This window comes from Lagenorhynchus albirostris, chromosome 21 (assembly GCF_949774975.1).
Source record: "Lagenorhynchus albirostris chromosome 21, mLagAlb1.1, whole genome shotgun sequence".
NCBI lineage: Eukaryota > Metazoa > Chordata > Mammalia > Artiodactyla > Delphinidae > Lagenorhynchus > Lagenorhynchus albirostris.
Window position 1 is genome coordinate 17,575,377 of NC_083115.1, and position 19,790 is coordinate 17,595,166.

Genomic DNA, 19,790 nt, shown 5'->3' on the forward strand with positions numbered 1-19,790 from the left:
GAGAAATATCATAATAGATATGGTTAAATAGGTTCCTTAGGACTTACAGATCTTAATATGCCACTATTGATTTGTCTCTCTAAAAGAAAACAGCAGTATTTGGTATTTTGCAAAGTAGCTTTGAAGCCTAATATTTTATGGAACCCATTTAGGGAATTGCTGGTCTAAAATGTTTAGTGGTAAGTAGGCTTGTTTACTTATCTAAGGTGGTAACTGTTGTGATTGAGCTAACAGAAGAAGTCAGGTCTTCCTAATCTCTATTTTGAGGAACTTTATATTGCCTTTATTATAAGAAGTTAAGCTAAACATTTAAAAAAATAGTAGGACTATACCATTTATATGTTCATATAGATAGTGTTTCCAACCAGCCTGTAATAGTGTCACATTAACATTATTGATTCTGTGTAGTAGTATATAGAACCATAGAAAAAAATGACTACTTAGATTCTAGAACTTTGTAAGACTGTGGATTAGACAAGTTACTAAACAAAACACTGAACCTTTAAATTTAAAGAAATAGTTTATGATTAAGTCTTTGATTCTTATTCTTGCTGTTGTGTGTTTTTATCATGTGCCTTACTGTTTCCTGTGATTATTATAATGATTAATGCTGTTACCTCTGAATTTCATCCTAAAAAATGTTACTTTTATGTATTACATATATTTTTTTAATTAGGTACTTCTAAAGCAAAGTTTAAAGGATTATTATCTACTTGAAAGTGCAAGAAGCAAAAACTTCAGAGGGCGGAAGCAGGTCTGAGATCAGAACTTGTGTAAATGAAGGAAAAGGTGAAATGCTAATTATAATTTTTTCTTTAACTGAATTTTTGAATATAAGATGCATCTTCTTACTAATTACTAATGTTACATGTTATCATGCATCTTCTTACTAATTACTAACGTTACGTGTTATGTTGAGCTTTTGACTTGATTTACTGAACTCTGCACTTTTTCATTCCCTTCGGATTCTTCCAGTGACTATATAAGAATGTATTTTAATTTTTAAAAAAATTTATTAGAAATTTGTCTCATTTCAAAATAATGTATGACTCCTGGAATCTAGATCACTTAAAAATGAACAGCAACATATTTTTGGTTTTAGACTGAACTTATTATCAGAAAATGAATATTCCTTGAGATTTATCTTAGGGCCCTTAGAATTGTTAATAGATCTCCAGGCTTTTAATTACATTGAAGTAATTTTGAAACACAAATAGAAATTAAGCTACTATACAATATGATGGTTTACACTGTACTTTTAACTTTTTAAATTGCTTAATTAACATATATTGTTTGAATCATATAAAGTTTTTTTAAAGTTTTTGTTCATTTACCAAAGTCAACTGAATGTCTGATATTATTTTATGTATACAGTAATTTAAAATGTAAATTTTTTTTCTCAAAAAAACTCATACATTAATGGTAGAAACAGTGGTAGTTTTTGTAGCAGTAGTCACTGTTGTTGTCGTTATTGTTTTAAACATGGTGCAGCTCCTGATAGCAGATGGTACATGTTAATAACAGTAGGAAAAATAATATCTTGAGGCTCTGTAACTTATCGCATATTGTTATTATGTGTCTGTGGTGTCAAAATGAGTATTATAAAAGATTAATATAAAATGGTTTAGCAGACTGAAGTATATATTAGGTAGAAGTTAATATGTTTCTTGTGAAAGGACCACATGTTAAAGTAATGCCAAACAGCCAGTAATCATGAATACTTTAAATAGAATTTATTATTTCAAAATGTCTTAAAAGAGAAAAGATAAACTTTCTATTGAAAAACAGCAAAATTAGATTTTCTCCTGGAGAAAATAACTTGATAGGATTTAATGGAAATCTGTTCAATTAAAAAAATGTAGTTTATAAAAAGTTACTATGCAAAAATAGAACAATGAATTTAAATTATACTGTATGTGGAAGATAGGTTCATTTATCTTCTAAGATGTACTAAATATAAACTGCACACACTCCAACTGTTATCTTGCTTTTACATATGAAAATAGGAAATACTGACTTTGTTTTTGTTAAGTTATTAAAGGTGAATTTGATAGTTCTGCATCAGCCTATTTATAAAAGTAATGTTATTCCCAAGAATATGTTGTTAGCATTGACAATGCATTTTTAGACTTTTTACATTCTTTATCTGATATTATTTATTACATTGATATAGAAATATGTGATTCATCAGTTTTAGGATTTCACATAGTATAATTTCACCTGCTTTGCAGGTTGATTCAGTTGATTAACTAAATGAAAATGTCTACCTTCTCATTTAACGTGCCCCAGCTCTATTTTACCTTACACTGAATGTTCTCAATATTATTTGCTATCTAAAAGAATGGAAAAAATGCAACTTACTTTTATCTTTAATTATAAACTAAATTATCTTGCATATATGGAAAAATTGCTATTTAGAACAGTCCTATAAATAGATATTAAAAACTGAATTAGCTCATTAAGATTCTTTATAATTCTGCCATTCTCCCAAGGAATACTACATATGTAACCTTTATTCTTTATTGCTTATCAGAGTGAATGGATACTCATCTGCTTATAAGACTGCAGCATAATATTAAAATGCAAATAAATAAAATATTCTGATCAATTAAAATGGAAAAGAGTAGTAAATTATGGTGATTCTCCACATATTATCAGTTTTGAACTTTATCATCTATAAAATGGGAGGTAAAAATATCTCACTGGACTGTTGTTTACATCAATTTTAAAAATTTTAAGTGCTTTGAAAATAGTAATGTACTAAATACATGTATGCTATTCTCAGTATTTCCTTCTACAAACTATTCCTTGGAAAGATGAAGCTATACATGAAATTTTAGCATCATACTCTTTACAGAAGACTTTATGATGAAAGGTTTATGGTAATTCTCAGAATCATTTATTATGAATTTCATTTAAGTTCCAGTTTATTGTTCTTATTATAACTGTAAAGTGACCTGTCTTACATTCTTATGTTATCTTAAAATAAATACACTTGCTCTTGAATCAAGAAATTTAGTACTTTGCTTTTCTGTATATCTGTGGACTAACGTCTTTCTGAAAAATGTCACGTATAAACTTTGAAAATCTTTGTTGATTACCAAACCTCCATTGATTTTATGCCCTCTGCTATAGCAATACATGCCAAGAAATTAATCTCATCAACACTTCTGTAAGTAAATACATCATAGAGCCATAAAGCCTCTCAAAGTGTATAATAGGAATTCATACATTATATTGATAAAATATTATCATTGGGACTGGAAAACTTTCAGAAAGTTTACATGTGAATGGAATATCAATTTTCCTTTACAGACTGTTTAAATGGTTTAAAATCATTAAACCAACACTGCAGCAGCCCGTTTCACTAATGTTGGTATTTTGTAGGTATCATCTTACTAAGACAACTCCTAGAAATTTACCAATTTTCAAAATACATTTCAGTAGTCGCCCCTTATCCAGGGCTTCACTTCCCGTGGTTTCAGTTACTCGTAGTCAACCTGGGTCCAAAAATATTAAATGGAAAATTCCAGAAAAAAAAATCCATAAGTTTTGACTTGCTCACCATTCTGAGTAACATGATGAAATCCCACTATGTCCTTCCTGGGTTGTGAATCGTCCCTTTGCCCAGTGTATCCCACTCTTTAGTCACTTAGTAGCCATCTTGGTTATCAGATGGATGTCATGGTATCACAGTGTTTACATTCAAGTGACCCTTATTTTACTTAATAATGGACCCAACGTGCAAGAGTAGTGATGCTAGTAATTTGGATATATTAAAGAGAAGCTGTAAAGTGCTTCCTTTAAGTGAGAAGGTAAAAGTTTTCAACTTGGGCTTCCCTGGTGACTCAGTGGTTGAGAGTCCGCCTGCCAATGCAGGGGACGCGGGTTCGTGCCCCAGTCCGGGAGGATCCCACATGCCGCGGAGCGGCTAGGCCCGTGAGCCATGGCCGCTGGGCCTGCGCGTCCGGAGCCTGTGCTCCGCAATGGGAGAGGCCACAGCAGTGAGAGGCTGGCGTACCGCAAAAAAAAAAAAAAAAAAAAAAAAAGTTTTCAATTTAATAAGGAAAAGAAAACTATTCTGAGGTTGCTAATACCTACGGTAAGAACGAATCTTCTATTTCTGAAATTGTGAAGAAAGAAAAAGAAATTCATGCTAGTTATACTGTCACACCTCAAACTGCAAAAGTTACAGCCACAGAGTGTAGTAAATGCTCTGTTAAGATGGAAAAGACATTTAATTTATACAAGCAGATATTTTGAGAGAGAGAGAGACCACATTCACATAACTATTATTACAGTATGTTGTTACAAGTGTTCTATTTTATTATTAGTTACTGTACCTAATTTGTAAATTAGTCTGTATCATAGGTATGTATATATATAGGAAGAAAATTTTTTTTCTCTGAATTTACCTTTTTATTGTCTCCTGTGCTTGTTTTGCGTATTCAGCAGCTTTTAATTCTGTCTCTGATTATTTAATTTCAGTTTCTTTGAAGTTTTCTTCTCCCTTCATTGCCTCATTCCATTTTTCTGTTTGTGTTTTAGGTGTCTCGTATTAGAGGTTTTTCTCAAATATCTGGTAATCTTTTGTTATATGTTCATATTTTAAAACAAACTAGAAGCTCTGTGTGCATGGAGCGAGCTTTTGGCCAATGGATTCCACTCATTGCTCTTCTGGCTGGGCCATTTCATATGAGGGGCTTTGACTATCAGTATCGCTAGGTCTTTTTCTCTTTGGTCAGATTTCTCCTGCCTGTTAGTCCACAGCCTAGCTGCTGTTGTGTTCAGAGGCCCTTTGAAGATGGAGCCATAGGTATATTTAATAAAGGGGGCCATAAGCTCATATATTTAATGAGCTGTTATTGAGCTGTTTGAGTACTTTTACCATGTCTTTGTTTACTTTTTCAAGAAAAGCACATTTTTAAAACTTAGGACCTCAGTCTGGGAAAAGTGGGACTAAATCATGAAGGTCATGTGCTGGATGGATTTATTCACCAAATCCAGAATTTGGTTACTTCTTCTTGAGGCAGATAGAGATAGTTTTAAGAAAAATAAATGTATAATGGTGATTTTGAACTTATGGAACTACCACATGTTTAAGCTTGGGTGGTAGAGATGAGGAAGAGATTAATTGATAAAGGAACGTCAGTGAATATCAGTTATTGGATTTGAAAGTTAAAGATAGCAGACATACTCTCCTACAAGACATATTTTGGTGACATTTACCACAGAGACCAAGAACTGAACTTGATTATTAGCCTAATTAAGTATGGCATTTTCTATCGCATATTTTCAAGGATGAAGCAAGTAGCTTGAAGGTAAGCAGATTTGTCTTCTAGCGGATTTTAAACTGTGATAAAATGAGAGTTTAGGACAGAAGGAAAGACAACTAATAAAGATATTTGTAATCTGTGGTATTTAATGCTTTATTCCTTGTAAGCTCTAGGTGCTATAAGAGTTAAAAGTTCAAGCTGAAAAATCTACAAAAACCACTCTGAAAATCTATACTTTTTTATTTCACTGCTCTTTGGTTCTAAGAGGTTCTCAAGAAGGTGAGTATCTTATGTACCATTTGTGCTGTAATATTTAATTACAGTGAGTGTACAGAAGATTAGCTGTCTCAAAGATTCTTTTGAAATCAGATTGCACATCAAAACTGCATTGTGCCCTGCTAAGTAAGCAAATTTAAGAAAGAGGAGAAGGTGATGTCAAGACTTACTGCCAAATGAACAAATAAAGGAATAGGATTTGCTTGGTGTTCAGCCTATTAAAGCATAGCCAAATGTCAGCCTTCATTTGTCAACTTAAATATATTTTTCTAAAATTTACAAAGATTCAGTCTATGGAAAGTATCCTTTAGCTAGTATTTGCACTTGAGAAATAAATTAAGCAACACAAAAATGATGAATAGATTATACTAATAACTCAATTTCTCATAGTGATTACTTACCACATGAATTGTACATTAATAATTCAGATATAGATACCTGTTGTCCTTTTTTGTTATTTTTCTGATTATAATGTTAATACATGTGTTTTTGCTTCCTAATACTTGAGGTTTTAGAAACTTAGAGGTTAACTTCTCCTCCACTATAGCTAGACACCCCCCACCCTTGCACAAACACAATATACACTGAAGCATTTCAGGTTTCTAGGGATTTCTCCCTTCAAAAAAAAGAGTAAAAATGAAAATTTTAAAATCCAAGAGCTGAGCCCCAAATAATCAGGTAGACTAAGGTAGCTTGGAGCCTGATTTGGACTTGCTGGAAATAGTCAGGAACATAGGTGAGGACCTCAGGCCAGAGCAACAAAGTTCACAGGTGCTTGAAACTAGAATGATAGGGAGCCTGCAGGCTTTGTGCAGGGATAGGATTTCCCTGAGGTCAGAATTCTGTACTGACCATACCTGAGTATATTCAGCCTTGAAACAGCAACGAGGTGGAGAACCTGAATCTGAGACCCCTTCCTCTAAGCTAAAATCCTGAAGGAGGCCCTGAAGCGTCCTGAGACACGTATGTACACAAAGAGAGATGCTTGATTACAATCAAGCTTGACCTCTTAAACAAAGACTACCAAATCCAGATAAGGCCTGCCACTATTAGTGAGAATCAACTAATAAATTTAGACCCCAAAGAATGCAGTTGTTGGAACCGAAGACAGAATGCATAAGAGCTATGTATGAAACAAACTATGAAATTACAACGAGTTTTTTTTAAAACTATAGGAATTACACAGATACACTTATGAGGCAGAATCTCTAAGAAAATTTAATTGCTGAAATCAAAACCTCAATCAAGAGTTTTGAGTCCAGTCCTGAGTAACTGGTATTGTTCCATCATAAACTACAACATTGCACAACAGACACTTCAAGGCTTTTGTCCTTGAGAGAAAGGACACTCATGTGGTGACCTATACATTCACTCTGGCTTGCTGCCTGGAAGCACTTTCAGCAGAGGGAAGTGAAGCCCAAACAGAAAATAGAAGATGGAAGAAATGAGATGAGACAACAGCCACTTAAGGTCACACGGGGCTGGGAGATATTGGAGTTCAAATCAGCCAGAGTGTAAAGGCCTCACAGAACAACCCAAGAATTAAAGACATGCCTTAGGAGTAAGACCACTCTAGAGTAAGGGTGACTCTGGACCCTAATAAAACCTAAAATTAATCCTCAATTGGAACAAGCGGATCTACCAGTATAGTGACTACCTGCCAAAACAAAATTCAGTACTCTTTAAAGGAAAACAACAAAAATCCTATTTCTGATAACGTAATATCCACAGCAACCACTATAAAGCAGACAAGTTTTATATATGCTAAGCAAGAAAATGTGACCCTTAACCAGGGGAAAAAGCAACCCATGGAAACAAATGTTTGACTTAGTAGATACAAACTTTAAAAGCTCTTATAAATACGTTGAGAAGTTTAAAGGAAAAGATGGACATAATGAGAGAAGAAATGGAAATTATATACAGAAAAATTAAAACTATAAAAAATAACCAAATGGAAATTCCAGGATTGGAAAATATATTATTTAAAATAAAAATTCATTGTATGGACTTAATAGAAGATTGGAGACAGAGTAAGAAAGGATCAGTAAACTTGAAGGCAGAGAAATACAGACTATCCAAACTGGTGCACAAAGAGGGAAAGTTACTGGGGGGCGGGGGGAGACAAAACAAAAAACAGTAGTGCATCAGTGACCACACAAAGCAGTCAACCATAAGTGTAATTACAGATCCTGAAGGAGAAGGAGAAGGGTGGGCTGGGGAGCAGAAAAATACTCAAAGAGATAATGGCCAAAATTTTTCCAAATTTGAAGAAATACATAAACTATAGTTTCAAGAAGTCCATCAAACCCTAATAAAGAAACCTACACCTGGTCATATCCTAGCCAAATTGCTGAAAAGCCAAAAAAAATTTTTTTAATCTTGAAAGGATCCAGAAACAAAAGATACATTATACACAGGGTTAGTGATAAGAATAACTGCTGGCTTCTCATCAGTAACAATGGAGAGCAAAAGATAGTGGTGTAACATCTTTAAAGTATGGAAAGAAAAAAAGGAAATGCAACCTAGAATATGATATTCAGCAAAATAGCCCTTTAAAAATAACAGTGAAATAAAGACAACTTTAGATAAATATCAGACAGCCTGAAACCAGCAGACCTGTACTATAAGGAAAGTTAAAAGAAATTCTTCAGGCTCTTGGGAAATGAAACCAGCCAGAAATTTTGATCTGTTCAAAATAATGAAGTTTGCCATAAATGGTAAATTTCTAGCAAATATAAAATTTTTTATCTTAAACATATAAAAAAGTAATCAACTGGTTAAAGCAAAAAGAGCAATGTAGTGTGGAGTTTATCATTAAAATGTTCAATAATATCATAAAGGACAGAAAGGGGTAAATGAAAGTATCCTGTTCTAAGAGTCTTACAGTATAGTGCAATGATATAATATTCATTCAGTCAATGCGTATTTTAACCCATGGAAACATAGATGAATTAAAATGCAACAATAAAAAGATACTGACTAACCCAAAGTGAGGCAGTAAAGGGGGAAACAAAGAAAACTAGGATGATAAATTTAAAAATAGCAAAATGATTGTATAAATTCAACCAATTAATAATTACATTAAATGTAAGTTCACTAAATATTCCAATTAATAGCTCAATTATTTTATGAAGATCATTTGCTACCTAGAAAAGATGTACTTTAGATATAAAGACATGGATAGGCTACATGTAAAGTGATAGATAAAAGAATACAATGTAAACACTAACAATAAGAAACTGCAGCGGTTATATTCATATCAGACAAAACACATGTCAAGGCAACGAGAATTACCAGTTGTATTAGTTGGGATCTGGTCAGAAGACAAAGTAACACATGATTTAAACAGGGAAGTGTAATATAAAGAATTATTAGAATAATGGAGAATTGACTAGTATATAATATATAAATTTTATGTATTTGAATATGATCTTATTTGCCATTTCCTCCATTGCTTTTAAGCTTAGAAATTTTAAGCTCCCAATTTGATAAATATTCTGTCATATATTTTTATGGCTTATATTTTCTTTGTATTTAACTAAAAAAAAAAATCCACTTGGGATTAAGTTTGTTACATGTTTTTTAAAAAATGAGGCCCTAACTCTAGATTTCCCTGCCAGTTTATCCAGCACTATTTACAGAATAGTTCTTCCTTTTTGCCATCTAATATAATGCAAATTATTTTTAAGTATTTTTACATACCTGAATCTGTGTTAAGAGTCTGGCTATCCTTGTAACCACATTGTTTTAATTATTTACAATGTTTTCATAGTTCCTAAAACTAGTCTATCTCCCCCTCTCAACAGCCACACACAGATTTCTCTTCTCTTCAAAAAATTTCTTAACTATGCTTACTTGTTTATCCTTTCAGATTAACTTTAGAACATATATAAACATATATAGATATGTTTAGAATCATATCTCCTCCAAATAGTGTTTTTATTGGGGTCACTTTGAAATGATAAATTTGGAAAGAACTGACACCTGTATTAGGGTTCTCCACAGAAACAGAACCAATAGGATGTAGATATACAGAGAAACAGATTTATTATTATAAGGAATTGGCTCACAAGATTATGGAGACTGACAGGTCCCAAGATCTGCAGGGTGAGTCAGCAAGCTGGAAATCCAAGAGAGCCAATGGTATGGTTCCAACCTGCATCTGAAGTCCCGAGAACCAAGAGAGCCGTTGGTTTAGTTCCAGCCTGAAGGCTGGCAGGCTCGAGAGCCAGTGTTTCAGTTCAAAGGTCGTCAGGCAGCAGGAATTCTTTCTTACTTGGGGGAGAGTTAGCCCTTTTGTTTTATTCAGGTCTTCAACTGATCGGATGAGGCCCACCACCTTAGAGAGCTAATCTGTTTTATTCAGTCTATTGATTTCAATGTTAATCTCATCCAAAAACACCCTCACAGAAACACCCAGAATAATGTTTGACCAAATATCTGGGTACTCCATGACCCAGGCAAGATGACACCAAAAAAAAAAAAAAAAATTAACCATTACAACATCTTTATAATATTTTCATCCCATCCAGGAACAGTTATTCCAATTATTTATTTATTCTCAAGATCCATGGCTTTCACTATCTAGGTCATACACTTCATAAGGTCTTTTCTAGATCCTACATACTTACTATTGCTTTTAAAAGTAGGATTTTTTCCCATTAGATTCTCTATCCAATTACTGTTGGTATATAGAAAAGCAGTTTGATTTATTCAGCCATTAAACTGACCCCTAGTAGTTCTGACATTATTTTCTGTTGAGTCTCTTAGTTTTCTGTTGGCCAGTCATACTATATGCAGATGACGGTTACTGTCTTTGCCATTCCTATATTATTGCTCTTATTTCTATTTCCTGTATTTTTGTATTGATTATAGCTTTCAGAACAATGTAAAATACTAATAGTGATAGCAGGAATCTTTTGATTTCCTGTTTCAATAGGATTATATCTAATGTTTCAAGTTAAGCATAATATTTTCCTGTTGAGTTGAGACAAATACTTTATCTTGTTAAGAAACTATCCTTTATTTCCTGAATTTGAAAGAGTCTGGAAAAAGGAATGAGTGTTGAATCATCTCAAATGCCTTTTCAGCTTTGACTGACGTGATTATACATTTTTCCAATTTGATCTCCACATGCAATATATCTGCTTTACAGGCTTCCTAGTTTTAAATTATCCCATGTTATTGTAATAAACTCTGATCATAGTAGACCATTCTTTTCATTTCCTGGTCTTAGACAAGTTGCCTTCCCTGTATCAGGTTCCTTATCTCTAAATTGGGGCTAAAAATTGTATCTGCCCCATGTGACAGGGATGAGATGAGATGAGATAATTCACATAAAGTAAATCTGTATAATTTGCAGTTACCATCTTGAAATTCTTAATAATGTTATCTTTGAATTTTTGTTTTGTAAATGAAGTCAGTGGGCCGATGGAGCTTGTGCAGGGGCTTGGAGCTTCTGCTCACACCCAGGCCTCCTTCCCACTCCCAAGGATGGGTTCTTGGCTACCCGCTGCTTTGCCCAGCTTCACCCTCCCCACCCCTGCCCAGGGCTCTAGGTGTAGGAATGGGGAAGGGCACCCACACCGTCAGAGTCTTGGGGCAGAGTATGGTGGAGACCATCCTGCTCTGGACTGGCAGTGCTAGCCACGGTGCATCAGCTGGCAGCCAGCCGAAGGCCACAGGTTGGTGGAGATGAGCCTTTATCCCATATTCCTAATCCGAGTACTTAGAGCTTTCTGACTCCGAGGTTTCGATACCCTGGGGGTGGCTTATTCACTATGGGTTGGGGTATCATGCCTATAGGAAGAAGAAATGTCTGCCTGAACTTCCCCAGGGTGCTCCCCCAGCTGAAGCACAGTGCATCAGTCCAGCAGCTGGGGTGAGCAAGTGTATGTGCATCCTGAGCCATGGGATGGGGACCCAGGACACCTGTGAGGGTCCACGCTCACCTTGGAAGCATCCCCATAGCAGAAGGAGCATGCCCTTGGCTTGCTTCATGCTGGATGGGCCTTCTCTTCCTCCTCCCAGCCTTCCTGAGTCTGACTCAAGATGCCTCAGAAGCATTCTCAGAAGCTGTGCCATTAAATACGAATTACGTAATTTTGGCGATTTCACAGAGAAGGTAAATGCTCTGATATTTGCACTTTAAACAGACATTGTACAATATAAAGATGAATGGTAAAAGTCATGCTAATAACAAAAATTTTAAGTTTTAGTTACTTAAAATGACATTAAATAGCAAATCAAAAACATCATGACATGTTGAAAGAGAGACTATGGAAGAAAGAAAAAGTTTTCTATTGTAATACCTTAGCACTTTTTCCTGCTTTGTTGAACAAAGAGCCCTGCATTTTCATTTTGCACGAGGCTCCAAAAATTATGTAGCTGGTCCCTCCCTGGAATGTGGACATTTGGGCCAGTGTGCAGGGGTGTCTGTGGGTTTGGTGAGATACAGGATGGTAAGAAACACAGGAAGAAAAGAGTACCATTTTATGCTACTTGAAAGTGGATATTGATTTTCTCAAAACTATAATGGAGAAAATGGTTTTTGTGTTAGAAAAAACAGAAGAGAAAAGAATGCTAAGATGGTAAGTGTGCTGCTTATGATACCGGAGGTTTATGGCAACAGCATAGCATTAAGGCCTAGGAGAACTTGATGTCTAGAGAGCAGTTTACGATGAACTGTCTAAACTGACCACCTGAGTATCAACAATACGACTTAGGGACTCTACTTAACAAAATTCCAAGCAGGTTCACTTGTTTTAAAAATGTACAAAGGTAAGCTATAGCTCCAGCAGAATGTAAATTTATAAAGAATAAATCATAGCAAGATAGTATAACATGTTTAAATTTCACATGAGGCAGAAGGTATTTTGATAAAAACAGGGGCTTAAAGGACACACAGAACATACCCTAACTGTGGGTTTGCACTGTGGGCTATGGGCAAATGACTGTAATAGATAACCTAACCAAAAGATAACCTAACCTTGGGACAAAATAAAGGAAGGAAATGAATGACAGCTGGGAAAAAAAAAGTAAGAACTAGCAAATAAAGTCACCTGCTGCTGCTTTAATGTACCCAATGCTGGAAAGAATACTGGTCACCTTAATAATAAGTAGACAAATCATCATCTTCAAACACAGAAGAAAAGGGTAAGGAACAATTCTTTAAAAGCCATAGCAATGGTTCTCACAACTGGTACTTCGGTAATTACTGTTGTCACACAGTGTCTTGCTAGAGAGGCATTTTCATTCGAGATGAATATGTGGTTGATTAGCACTTTTCAAAAAACAATTGTCTGAGGTTCTCGGTACTAGATATCCTGGTACTATTTTCTCATTAAGGTGATTCATGAAATTTTTCAATGAGGTTCCTATGGTATTTTTAAAAATCGATTTGGTTTCACCCTTTCCACTAAATGAATGAGTCAGTGTATCATTCAGACAGATGTGGACTTGCTTAATTATAAAGTTAAATGATCTTTGCATAGAACTGAGAAGATGAGCAAACACTAAAAGCAGAATTCAAGATGACATAACTATATCAAAAAGGATATATTGGAAAATATGCATAAACAGGCGAAATGCATTTAGCCCATCCATTCAGCACAGCATGGTTAAGCAAGGGCTCTTGAGTCAGCCTTCCCGAGTTCAGATCCTGGCTCTGTCACGCCCTACCTTTGTAGTTAAGCAAGGTTCTTACTACACTTTCCACACCTCAGCTTCTTTGTATGTAAAATGAGGTAACAGAGCAGCTGAGTCTTAGGGTGGTTGTGAGAATTAAAGGGGAAACTGCCTGTAGAGTACTGACTTTAGCAAACACACCATCAATGTTAGTTATTATTCCTAAAATAATATTCCTATTCATTTAGAATTTGCTTATTTGTAATCATGTTCATAAACTTGACCTTGAAGATTAACACAAAGGTAAAAATTCATGGACTATTGAAAAATATAAAGTGGTACTTATTATTAAAGTGGACTAAAAATAGTGAAAAGAAAATATCTTTTTAAAATCTCTTTTGGTAAATATGGCTAAGCACTTTAACCCTATCCTGTACATGGTTCCTACTTTAGTTGTTGTCACCATCTTCATCTATTAAATTCTCTTGGTTTCTGGGCACCTACTTAATTTAATGAATATTTTATGCCATGCATGTGAAATATATAGTCCATGTACCTAGGACTGTTTCTGTCTACTAGTTTTTCTTGTTTCTAAAAACAGAAAAGAGGAATGCCTACAGCTAAAACAAAAAATTCTCTCTCTCTGTCAGCTCCTTCTGCTGATATTTCAGCTTTCCAAATTATATATTCGCATAATTTGGATTTTCCGACTCTTAGTTTTCAAAAAAACAACAAGAAGTCAAAACTAAAATACATTGCTTTTTATAGCAGAAAATAGCTTCCATTGCTCAAAGCTAATTTAGAATAAAATCCAGACAACCCGAAAAACATATATATATATATATATATGTATGTATGTATGTATATGTATATATGTATGTATTTAAATTTGGCTGCAGATCCCTTGTCACTCATATTCCCACACAAACATCTCTTTAATTTTTTTTTTTTTCGGTACGCGGGCCTCTCACTGCTGTGGCCTCTCCTGCTGCGGAGCACAGGCTCCGGACGCGCAGGCTCAGCGGCCATGGCTCACGGACCCAGCCGCTCCGCGGCATGTGGGATCTTCCCGGACCGGGGCACGAACCCGTGTCCCCTGCATCGGCAGGCGGACTCTCAACGACTGTGCCACCAGGGAAGCCCCTTTTTAATTTTTTTAATGTAATATTTTCCTTTAAGAAGTGGGAATAAAGCTTTATTCTTGTTGAAAAGCCTTGCTCAATCCTGTGCTTAGCATAGTACCTGGGATCTGGTCAATACAAGTATGTTGAAAGAATAAGTGGGTGAATCTATGAATGAATTAATAAATAAACAAAGTAAGGCATATCAAGCCTGAAAAGCAAATACAGTCTTTGCCTGACTATTACTTTACTCCTTAACATATTTCCTAAACTGTGTCTCTGCCTTCCAATATTAAAATTAATAAATACAATCACTCACATACTTGAGAGTTTCCTAGTAAAACACACATCCCAACAACTAAAGTACTTCAGCCTCAATGAAATGAATTTGCCTTCTGTGATAGTAAATGCTGACAGTAGCTAACATATATTCCTCATATATATTATGCATATAAAATGCTTAGTACAGTATATACATATGCTCTATACATATAGTTTCTCTTTATATGCTGGACACGAGGCTAAGCATTTCTTTTTTTTTTTTTTTTTTTTTTCCCGGTACGTGGGCCTCTCACTGTTGTGGCCTCTCTCGTTGAGGAGCACAGGCTCCGGACGCACAGGCTTAGCGGCCATGGCTCACGGGCCTAACCGCCCCGCAGCATGTGGGATCTTCCCGGACCGGGGCACGAACCCGCGTCCCCTGCATCGGCAGGCTGACTCTCAACCACTGAGCCACCAGGGAAGCTCCCAGGACACTATTGAAAGTGAAAGAGGGCTCCTGCATAATTACACCAGGATAGCACCACAAATTGGACTATCCTGGTAAACTAGGACAAAAGTCACCTTACCCATGTCCCTCTCTTACTAACTTTTTCTCTTTTATTCCTTCTTTCTTCTCTCCTCTCTTCTTTCCCCTCTCCTTTCTCTTCCTCTTTGTTCTCCCCATGTCTCTCACCAACTCGTTCCATGCAGCTTAAGTGGCAATAATTTGCCATGATTATCAGGAATTGGTATGCTCACTAAATCCCTCATATTTGAACTTATGTAGACAAATGCTACAAAGCAACATTTTCTTTGCTACTATATTAGTTGTGGCTGCATAACAAATTACCCCAAAATGAAGTGGTCTAAGAAAACATTTATTATCTCACACAATTTCTGAGAGTCAGGAATTCAGGAGCAGCTTAGCTGGGTGATTCTGGCTCAGGGTCCCTCATGATGACCAATCAAGCTGACAGCTAGGACTGCAGTCTGAAGACATGGCCGGAACTGAGGGATCGACTTCCAAGCAAGCTTACTCACATGGCTCTTGGTTGGAGGACTCTGTTCCTTGCCACCTGGGCCAATCCACAGGGGTGCTCATGACACGACAGCTCACTTCCCCAAGAACAAATGATCCAAGATAGAGGAGAGAGGCACAATGCATTTTACCACCTAGTTTCTAAAGTTTCCCTCTCTCAGTTCTGCTATATCCTGTTTATTAAAAATTAGTCATTAAATCCAACCACACTCACAAGAAGAGGAATTGGACTCTGCCTCTTGAAGGGAGGAATGTCAAAGAATTTGAGGAGTCTTTTAAAACCACCAGAGCATCCTCTGGCCACAAATTATTTACATTCTTCCCACCTGCAAAATATACTCACCACTCCCAAGGTCCACAAGATCTAATGCATTAGCTCGAACTGCAGAATCTAAATCAGTTCCTGGTATGGATGAAGCTCCTTGGGTATAGTCCTTAAGTACAGGTCCCTTAGTACAGTTCCTTTCAACCTGAAAATGTGTGAATGAACAAGACAAGTTACCTGCTCCCCCTGCCATACACACACACACACACACACACACAAAACCTATATACAATATATTGTACAATGGTGGAACAGAGATAGCATAGCCATTCTAGGCATTCTTCTTCAAAAGGCAGGAAACTGGAGGAATGAAGGAGTCAATGGTTGATAGCATTTCTGGAAGTATGTTAAAGTGCTGGAAGTTCTCGATAAACATTTAGTATTACTCCTGCCTGGGAATATCTCCATGGCTCTTAGATCTATTCTCTGGGCTCTTGGTTCTGCCACTTTAGTCATCCTTCCTTTTCCATAAAAGGTAGCGCGTGTTTGCAGCTGTGCAATTTCCTCAGTGGTTTCCCACTTGTAGAAGTCTGGAATCCCAAAGGCCTCTTTTTATTATGTACTGTCTCTGTCCCTGGTAGTCCGAGCTGGCTCTATTTCTATGAAGATAATTCTCTTTAAAACTTTGTGGCTTAAAACTTCGTGGAAAGCTTAAAAGAATGAAAATTTTTTACCCAAACCCATTATTTGGTTTAAAGCATAAAATCCAAAACCTCTAATCATTTGGATTTTGAACCTTCAACCACTATATAGAGTTTTTGAAAAACAAAAAACCCATGTTGTCTCATATTCCAGATATAAAGGTTATTGATGTTCCACTGCCAATCTAGCATTTCATAGCATGACCCATTATCAAAAAGACTGAAATATAAGCAAATGGAGAAAGGTTTTAGCAACCAGTGAAACAGTCCAAAGAAATTCAGAATCCAGTGTCCAAGTATCACTTGAAAATAATTGTAGACTCAAAGACTCTGAGGTGTAAGACATAACTTACACTGAATACATTCTAGCTGATGGAAGAATCCCTGATAATCAAAAATTTTTTTCTACTACAAATCTGAAGCCAACATACTTTTTTGTTAAATGTCATCATTAAATATTTATTCTCCATTTTCCCTGCTCTTTTTAAAGGCCTGAGAAAACCCTGGTAAAATTTTTTTTTCCCTTCTACAGTAACAAATTGCAATGTGAGCTTGATCTCTAAGTTACATTTAAAGTCTTTGACAACACTTGGAAATACTTATTAATATTAAACATATATATATATATTTTTTTTTTTTCAGGACAAACGAGTGTCTTGAACCAGAGCCAGTGTCAGTTTCTACAAACCACTGGGCAAGACATATTAATTCCACCCCCCTCCCACATCTGCCATACAGAAAATCCAGCATGACTAATCTAGCCTACAGCTTGACAGAAACAGAGCTGAATATAACCGATTATTCTTCCGGTCCCCCAGTTATTATCTGCTCAATCAACAGAACAGAAAGTGTCCTGACGGCCACTGGATGAACACAGACGATCCTGTGCTCAAAGGCTGGAGTTATCCCAGAATAAGGCTGTATCGAGCACTATTGGATGAAAAACTAAACCCAAGATCTAGCTTTATGGATAGGAATTTGAGTGAAGTATTGAAATATGTTTCTCCCTGCATATCCCTTGAAAGTAATTATTTGTATATAAACCTCAGGTTGAAGAATCTATAATGTGACCTCTTGTCCCTTTAGTGTGGCTCCTGACTCTTTAGATTCTCGTCTTCAAAGGAAGAAAGCTCGTAATACTATTAACCTAAAAGTGTCTTTAACTTCCTATTACCTCTCATTTTTTTTTTTTGGTTTCTGTAAAACAGTAGAGATCTAATTAGAGGCAATTATTTTGTTTCTTGCAATTATAAATATAGAGCTTGCCACATGAATACTCAGACAAGATTAGTCAGCGCTTCCAACGGAACCTTCTGTGATGACGGAAATGTTCTAGATTTTCACTGTCCAGTACGGTAGCCACTAGCCACATGTGGCTCTGAACACTTGAAATGGGCTGCTGCAACTAAGGAAATGGAATTATTTTATTTTACTTTAATTAATTTTAATTTAAATTTGAAAAGCCACACGTGGCTAGTGGTACTTACTGGACAGTGCAGGTCTGGAGAGTGCAATTTGAAGGCACCTAGTTGGCTCCCCTGTTCCCAAATTCCTGTATCCCTACTTCTCATAACGCCTCAGTCTCCATGACCCTTTAAGAAATGGGATGCTGAATGAAATTAAAATTCTGTTCCAGTCAAAGTTCTTGGTTGCAAACACAAGTCAATGCCAGTGGACTTACACAAAAAATGTCTTTGCGAGTATGTATACACCCCACAGAATCAACCAGAAGCCTGGAGAATCAAGCTTGAGCTGACACAAAGGAAGCTGATGGCTGGCCAAGGGCCTGCCGCTGAGAACAGTCTCCTAGGACGCCATTGCTGGCCTTGACATTGCTGGACGCTCGCCACCGCACTGCAGGACTCTGCTGCCCTTGGTCATTCTCTGCTGGCCATTGAACTCTCCATTCCACACAGTGGCCACGTCTCATCATCTCTAAGTGAACTTTTGCCATTGTGTCACCACTTAAAGATCATGCCAGTCCATGGAGAGGAAAATATCTGCTCACCTTTTGGGTTCATAGATTCTGCTTTCTCCCCATGTAGGGGCAAGGGAGGGGGGGGTTGGTGTAGGCAAAAGCACTCATTTAAATGAAAAGTTCCAATTTTATTTCTAAAGAGATTAACCTTCGTGCAAACTGTAAAGAAGTGGAAGCAGAAACAGAGCAATTTGCATTCTTTTCAATTTTCTCAATATGGTTTTCATTAGCCACTAAATTATAGCATAAAATTGTATAAATATAACATAATTATAATTAGTTATAAGTATATATAATTAGTCATGCAGTTATAATTCATAATTTATAATTGGCTTGGTTAAACTAGTGGCTGATTCTATCGAAAGCTCTACAGAAAGATGTCAGGAGAGCTGCACCGCTTGGTGTGCGCCTGCCCTCTAGTGGCAAGATGCTATTAACACTATCATAGAGATCCCACAGGGCTTGAAAGGCAAGGTTTGCCAGAGTTTTTCCCACTTTACTGTTTTCCTAACGTTTTAACCCAATCCACCAGATACTCCTTAGGACTTTGAAATTCTCTTCCATTATATTCCATTCCACTCCACACCAGGTTGACTGCAAACTATAAATCTCTGAGAACCAAAGTGTATCTTAGCAGCACTTTGAACCACATTCCCTAAACAAAGTTCACTAAGACTGCTTTTATGTTACTTGTGTGCAGAAACGATGCGTGGATTGGGCATACTATTAAGGTCCCACAGAGAATATGGTGGCCACTATTACGAAAATGCAAATTAATACTGGAGTCCTTGATGTCATGGATTTCTGACTTCTAAAGGGATTTTTCTTTTCCCCCAAAGAGTGATAAGCTTAGTTTAAGAAAACAATGAAAGAGGATCTATCGGTATTTTTTTCAGACCGCTCTAAGGTGGTATGACTGAAAAGATGAGATGAGGTTGCAATAGGCAGCATGAATGGAGGTCCATGCTCCCCAGGGACAGGCTGGGTCCAGGGGCTCCCTGGGCTTGGTTAAGGCTATTCTCGATTCATACTATGAAAGGCAATAAGTAAACATTTTTAATCTGGATCTGGAAGTAGGAGGAAGATTTGGAGTATTGGGATGGCAAGACAGATTTGATGTTTGGGGACTGGAGAATCTGGGGACTATTTCAAAGTCGATCTTGGCTGGAGAAGAGAAAGATCGTTTCCTATGTGGGGGTCAGGGTATGATGATAGGGGTTTTGAAAAGTGAATGACTTCCATAAAAC

At 36.4% G+C, this 19,790-nt stretch overlaps 1 protein-coding gene across 3 annotated transcripts in view; it reads left to right on the forward strand.

The window, feature by feature from the left end:
- The window catches only part of MICU3 (mitochondrial calcium uptake family member 3), a 94,124-nt gene extending 91,132 nt beyond the window's left edge, over positions 1–2,992 (forward strand). For all 3 annotated transcript variants that reach the window (XR_009538265.1, XM_060136490.1, XM_060136489.1), the window contains one exon: positions 677–2,992. The gene's annotated coding sequence lies outside the window, so the exon portion shown is untranslated. The remainder of the gene's footprint in view (positions 1–676) is intronic.
- The last annotated feature ends 16,798 nt before the right edge of the window (positions 2,993–19,790 follow it).